The 7486-nt window shown below is 45.8% G+C and overlaps 1 long non-coding RNA gene across 1 annotated transcript in view; it reads right to left on the bottom strand.

The window, feature by feature from the left end:
• Window positions 1-378: 378 nt before the first annotated feature.
• The window catches only part of LOC110011379, a 12945-nt gene continuing 5837 nt past the window's right edge, over window positions 379-7486 (bottom strand). The window contains exons 2-3 of the long non-coding RNA XR_002286395.1: window positions 4099-4102; window positions 379-468 (exon numbers count right to left, since the gene is read on the bottom strand). This is a non-coding gene — a long non-coding RNA (uncharacterized LOC110011379). The remainder of the gene's footprint in view (window positions 469-4098; window positions 4103-7486) is intronic.

Here is a 7486-nt window from a genome sequence, read left to right on the forward strand (position 1 = left end):
ACTTAAGAGAGTACGGGCAGATCAAGTGAGGAAGATAATGGCCGAGAGAAGCCTGGTAGCAAAGCATTGATCAGTTTGAATGCAAGTGATTGTAGAATGTCTTTCAGTTCGTGTGAAACTCGGAGCTCTTGAAGGAATAATAAGCGCTGCTATTGACTCCGGTCTTAGAGAAGGAGCTGCTAAAGCAACTGCCAAATAACTTTCCTGTTGATGCTACATAACCGCTCTTGTCGCGAAAAAAAGCGTCTTAGGTTGCACTTATTCTTTTCTTTCAGAACAGTTGTCAGGACAAATGAAAGAAGAGGTTGTAGATAGTCTATTTGTTACTTGGCTTACTTTACTGGGGATTGCATACCTGTCACTCGCTTTGCCTCACTGTGCTTTGAATGGAAACCCCGGTAAACGGCGGCAGTAACTCTAACTGTCCTAAGGTAGCGAAATTCCTTGTCGCATAAGTAGCGACCTGCACTTCCCGAAGGTTTAACGAAGTCGCCATCCGATCTCAATCTTTCTGTATGCTTAAAGCCCGAAGTTACGTATGAATAGTAAAAGGAAACTTATCTATCTATCTATCTCGGGGATGCTCAATCAATGAGACCGACTCTTTCGAATTCTTTCATAGAGGCTCGATGGTTTTGAGGCTGGATGTAATTCAGGTTTGCTTTCTGAAAATAGTCGTAGTAGAGTGCAACCTCTAAAGAAAGGCGTGCAAGCTAATAGCCTTGCATAGAGAATAAAGCCAACAGTGCTGCGACTAGTGGCCTAACTCCGTTCGTTCGATTCGCGCCGCTCTGACTTATAGCGGTTCAGTTGGTGACGTTGCTTTCTTTCTACTCTAGTGCGCTGAGAAGAGTAGCTGACCAATGTGTCCGGTGCCCTCTTCTTCCTCCACTACTGAATGTGAATGACTAACTGATCCAGGGATCTCAGACAACCTATTAGATAGTTTCCTTCTTTCAGTAAGAAGGGGCACTACTCCTCTGACTCTCAATGCATCACATACTGACGGGGTATATTACTACCATTTACAACATTCTTTCTAAAAAGAAGGAAAAGACATCCATGAGACCAATGGCACTACTTCTCAGAGATCGAGTTATTGGCTAAGAAAGCAGTCTATAGTGAAGTTTTCACAAGTAAAGTACTTCTCTGCCCTTGCAGTGCAGTCTCCGTACTAGCGACTGAGTTACGGATACGATTTCTGAAGTGAAGAAAGAGTAGAAGCCTTACAGTCCTTTCTTTCTCTCTTTTCGAAGGAGTGAGCGAGCGGCTATCTAAGAGCAAGTACCAGGGAGAATTGAACTTGAGAGATAGAGGCCCGTCAGCGGACATAGCTTGAGAAGAACTCCTCCTCTTTAGCTCGACGTCAAGGAAGTCAAGAGGTAGGAAGTGGGTCGGCCTTATGTTGACTGGTTTTGAGAATTCCTTGATCTTGATCCTAGGCTAAAGAGCAGCTTCACTCCACAGAATGAACTTCCAGTCCTCTCCTCGGCTCACGATGGAACTACTCTATGGCTAGCTTTTTCCGACAGCAGCTAACTCGCTTGTTCTCCCTTGCGCCTGGTCTTGGGGGCTAGCTTTTTCCGACAGCAGCTAACTCGCTTGTTCTCCCTTGCGCCTGGTCTTGGGCTTTTTTCGAGTGTGATCAAGCTTAGAGCCAGAACCAGTTGATGGAGTTTTCATATCATCCCTTCCACCCATTGAAGCAGGAGTTCTTAGTGCAATTCCCTCTGCCCTTTCAATGTCATGCTGGATGAAGTGAAAGAAATTGCCTTGTCTAAGACATGGGGGGGGGGGAGATAGAATAAATGAAATTAGCTGCCCCTTTCCTTCAACTCTTCCCCTCACATGGATAACACTGGGTCCATGGGCTTTGCTTCTTGCCCCGGCATCTGTCTTGTACGTTGGTGTTGGGTACGCGAAGGCTTCTACTTTTGCTTCTAGCGCTGGCCTCTGAGTCTATTCTCAACTCCCCTCGCCCGATCGCATGAGATGCAGCTCGTGGATCTATTCCAAAGAAGTCCCCCACCATGAAGGCATTCTGAAATGATTATACTCCTATGGCTGGTACAGGACTCGACTCCGCAAAAGCAGCTGGTCACAAGAGAGGTTTCGACTTTCATTCAATCATTTGGCTGCTTTCTATCAAACTCCTTTTTCTCCCGATTGGTCCGGATTGGCGATTGGCTTAAGGCTATGTGCCCTACCTCACCTCAGAGAAGTAGTCCGAGTCAAAGCGATGAGCCCCCTAGGGCCTTTAGCCCCTCGTCTGACTGACCTGGCTCTCGCACTCAGCCTTCTGGTTCATTAGGGGATCAAGGATGCTTTTCGTGCGCTTTTCTTTCTTGCTTAGCAGCTTTGATGACTTCCCCTTGGGTTGATGCATCTCGAGGCTCGATGTAATTGAGGTTTGAACCTTCTTCTCTTCCTCAACAGGGCATTCGAGAGCAGCTACTTCTCTTCCTTCTGTGGTATTTGTCCCTGAGACTAGTGCTACTCCCTGCCTTCCTTTGTATTCATCCCATCTGAGATCGAATGAGGGTAATTCTTTATAGATCAGATCTGCAGCGCTTACTGATTCGATCACAGCAGAAAAGATCATAGCGGCAATGCCCCCAACTGCGGTTTAGTGAACACTTACCGAATCCCGATGCACCGGCTGTTCCCCATCATGTGCAGCTCCTAGGATCAAAGCCTTTATTCCATCAACAGCTTATTCAATTACGAGTCCTCCCGCTTACGGATGAAGTTCCCTTTCAAAGAGCTTGCATTCTCTTCTGTGTTTTCCGGCCTAGGCCCCAGTCTCAGGGAAAGAGGAAGTGCTTCTGCTCCCATGTTTGTTTTACCTTCTAATATTAAGGAATTAGTCCAATCGCAACGATTGTAGCTATGGTTGTTCTTTTGTTCCTGCTTAATGTTGTTATAGGTGAACTTCTTGCTATGAGAGGGGTAGAGCTGTCTTAATGAATAGAGGTTAGTTCTTCTCTTTCCTGTCTCACCCATGAAGCTCCTCCCTCTACTCCCTGGGGTTCCGTATTGTGCTGCTAGATCTTTGTTTGCTGAAGTAAGAAGGGTGACTCCGGGTCAATGGATCCTAAAGAAAGAGTTCTCCGTCTAGCCATCTTTAAAGAGAACCTCCCTGCTAGCTTATAGCTCATCCTTTTCCTTTCTCTTATTCCTCCTGGAAGTCGAATAAGAAGTAATGAGGAGCCCGTACCTTCCAGCTTCTATAGCTAGACTATACTTCCTTGAGTTCGTGACAAGGATGTCCGTCCTACTACCTATTAGGGAGTGGTCGTCTGGGTAGTTATTTTGTGGTTATCTCTCCCTTCTGTTCCGAGTGCCTGATTCTCTTATTTATCAACGGCAATCCCCGAAGGGGGTGTATTTAAATCCCGTATCTTAAGAAGGAAGAAGGAGCCTAGGTTCAGGAAGTCCTGGTTGAGCACGAACGTATCTCCCCGGGTGTGGGTGAATTGTTCTTTCTGCTTAGATTCTTATCCCTGTGAGAGTAATTCAAAGGAGAAAAAGTAAGACAATGAAATGAGGCCTGGAGCCAAAGGAAACATCGGAAAAACTACCTTCTGTTATGAAAGGAAGATCCCGCCCAATACATCAACTTGGAGATTGGACCTGATACAACAACCGAAATGGTTTGAGACATCATCAGACAACAACACCCGATAAAGCCTCGAAACAAGGCCCTTGAGCAACAAAATGAAGCCGAATGCGCTATCTCTATTTAGTTTACCTCTGATAGAAAGATCTTCTTATAAAAGAAGAAGGAAAGTCCCAAGCTTTCCGAGGAAGGAACAAAACGATCAGTTCCAAGACGAAGAACAACCACACCCGCTAGCCGCGGAGGACATTATCTAGCTTGCTTACGAACCGAGCCGATACTGATTGGCTCATTCAAAAGGATTATCCCCCGCTCCAACGATTGAGACTTCCTCAACCGAAAGTGAAGGCCCGAAACCACCGATAGAAAGTACTTCTTACTTCTCAAACGTGGCGCGTGCGCCATTGGCAAGGTCACTCACTCTACTATAAGAAGAAGTGGTATCACCTCTCTTTAGAACTATAACTACCGAAGCGAACCGAACTACTTTACTTGGAGCGAAAACAAAGAATGAACTTGCCTAGCCTTTACTAACAACCATAACGCAACAACAGCTATATTTTATTATATAAGAAGAAGTAAACGTAGTCTTAAACTCAAAGCTTCTTACTTCCGCTAGGAACCCGAAAAAATGCTAAAATCTCTTACTTAGATAAAATCGTGGAGAACAATTCTAAAAAAATGGCCTCTCAATTTTCTCTATTTTCTCTCTCACACACTAGCACACCAAAAACTTCACACACATGCACTTCTCATGCCCTAACTTCACAATCTACGGCCGGCGACGAGGAACCTGACGGCGACGATGTGGTGGATATCGACGGGCAGAGTACGGAGGCTGCCATGGAAAATGTTGAAGGCGAAATAGTGTTTTCCACCGAGGAAGACGAAGTGAGGAGAGGCGGTTTGGAGGTGGAAACAGGCGAGAAATCCCATCGTTCGCACTCGCGCAGTTTTGGGGAAGGAAATGGAGTCATTCTAGCCGGGAAAGACATTGATTTACGCACTGGTTCTTCATTAGGGTTTTTCGCCGCCGAAGAACTTGAACGGGCGCACGAGGAAGACGAAACGACACTGGATGTTCCAGCCATGGATAATGACGGCGTTAGGGTTTCTGATGTTAGGGAAGACTTACCAATGGAAAAAGGTTCAAACTTGGACGCGACTTTGGAGGATACTGTGCGCCGCCCAAATCTAGGGTTAGGCGAAGCTCCGTCGCAGAACAACAATGGCGGAAAAAAAAGGGGCTTGTTCAACATGTTTGAGTTCATCCGTCTTGCCCAATCTGTAATCGACGCAGGTGATTACAAATCAATGTCTGCCCTTGAAGAATTGAAATCAAAATGGGAATCGAGATTTGGGAAGAAGGCTGTCGTGCGATGTTTTCCGGCGATAGCGCCGGTACTACGTCGGGCATGGAGAAACCTTATGTAGCCGACGTTAGGAACAACGGAAAAACGAACAGAACTGCAGGCTGTTAATCCGTCGTCGAGCAGCAATATCTCCGGTAAGATTGGTGAGCAAGACAGTACGGAAATGATGGCAATAGTTGCTGGTTCAGTTTCTGGTTCTTTTCCGACCACTCTGACGGAGATCCGGCCGGCAACAGCAGAAAACGACGGTTTGCCGGCGAGAATGGAGATGGAGCCGGAATCTGCTGACATGGGGGCTGATGCGGTCGCTGATGTCACTGCTGACATGAGGCATGACACAAGTGCTGACATCATCGCTGACATGGGACATGACACAGGTGCTGAGGTCATCGCTGATAGGAGACATGACACAGATGCTGATGCAGGCGATGATGTCAGCAAAAAAGTGGAAAAAAACAGATTTTTTGCCCCTAAAATTGCTTCAACCTCTACGGGTTTGTCTGTTGATACTACAACTTATTCAATTGCGAATCGAACTTCTACGGGGTTGTTCATTGGCAACATTCCATTACATGCATGTGGGAACTCGGAAGTTGATGATAAAATTGCCCAAGTTTTTAATAATTCGTCCCGAAAAACGCTATCATATATTGCCCCAATAATGCAAAATGGGGAGGTTGTGGTTCGCCTATCTTTGGATACTGTGCGTGATGGAGCTAGGCGTTGGAAAACTACTGCAGTTGGATACTTTCTAGGAAAGCGGCCGTATTTCCATCATTTAAAGGAATACGCTCAGTCAGTATGGCCCGCTCTGCGTGAGGTAACAGCGACAACTAATTGATTTTTCTTCTTTCAATTTAAAACTGTCATTGATATGGAGGAGGTGATAGAAGGGGGTCCATGGCTATTCCAAGGGCAGCCAATAGTACAACAGAAGTGGGAACCGGGCATGGCTATGAGGAAATTGAAGCATACACAAATACCTATCTGGATTAAACTTCGACACCTTCCTATGGAATACTGGACAACGGAAGGATTGAGTACTGTTGCAAGTGGAGTGGGTAAACCCCTCTACCCAGATGCGATAACAAGGGCATGCACGAGACTGGATTTTGCTCGTGTATGCGTGATGCTAGACGTTACACAAACGCTGAGAAAACATATTATAATCATGACACCAAATGAGGATGGAGGGGAAGCACTGGGTAAAATTGATGTCGAATACGAATGGCTCCCCCCAAAATGTACGAGCTGCATGACGATCGGTCATATGACAAAAGATTGTGAACTGAACAAACCCCTCAAACCCCTCAAACCCACTAAAACTCCGGTAGCTGTGTATATACCGAAAGTTAATGTTTTCCAACCACCACCAGCCACTGAAAAAGAATAGGAAGGCTTCGGATATTGATAGTACAGGAGTTGGAGCTTCGAGAAAAGCCGAGGATGACAAGCATAAGGAACACAATGCCGACAAACACAACGATAGGGGTAAGGCAGTGGTTTTATATAACGCCTTTGATGCTTTACACTACCTTGATGACACAGATGAGCCACCTAGGGGTCCTAACACATGCAACCCCACTGGACGTGATCCATGTTGAATCTAGCCGTGTGGAATGTCCGTGGGCTGAACAAACGAGACCATCAGCTCGCATTAAAGGACCTCGTCTCTGAGTACAGGTTACACTTCTTGGGCATTCTTGAAACTAGAGTTCGTATTACTAATGTCATGCATATTCAGTCGTTTCTGTTACCTCAATGGAAATGGTTTGTAGATTATGCCTCTGTTGGAAATCGTATCTGGATTGCTTGGGATGATAATTTATTGGATGTTCATATTCTTGATCTGGGCGAACAATTTATTCACTGTCGTATTACTATTAAAGCACTTCATGAATCTTGTATTATTACTATTGCCTATGGTGCCTCCAAGGTGATTGATAGACGGACCCTATGGCATACATTGGGGACATTGGCACCGCAGTGCTCAAATGACCCATGGCTGGTGGGAGGGAACTTCAATGCTGTCCGTGATCTAAATGAGGTTTGCGGAATATCAGGTGATATAAGGATAGCAACGGAAGAATGGATCGAATTCTCATCAATGACCGATGGCTTGCGAGGTTTCCTACCTCATCATATCATAGTCTTTTACCCTGGACATCTGACCACTCGCCGCTTGTCCTTCATGGGGATTCACCGCAACATAATGGAGGTATGTTTTGGGTTCGATAATTACCTTGCCAACTCGCCGGATTTTATCCCTAGCATTCAGAATATTTGGCAGCATGAGGTGATTGGTGTGCCTATGTATGCGGTGACACGTAAACTCAAAACCCTAAAACAGGTCTTCAAACAGCAGAGGAGAAACAAGGGGGACTTGACTCGTAATGTTCAATTGGCAAAGGGTTTTCTCGATGAGGCGCAAACATTGGTGAGCTCAGACAGACAGAATGAGCTCTTCCTTTACTTGGAGCACTGTTGCCAGATG

This window comes from Sesamum indicum, unplaced genomic scaffold, assembly GCF_000512975.1.
Source record: "Sesamum indicum cultivar Zhongzhi No. 13 unplaced genomic scaffold, S_indicum_v1.0 scaffold00209, whole genome shotgun sequence".
Classification (NCBI taxonomy): Eukaryota; Viridiplantae; Streptophyta; class Magnoliopsida; order Lamiales; family Pedaliaceae; genus Sesamum; species Sesamum indicum.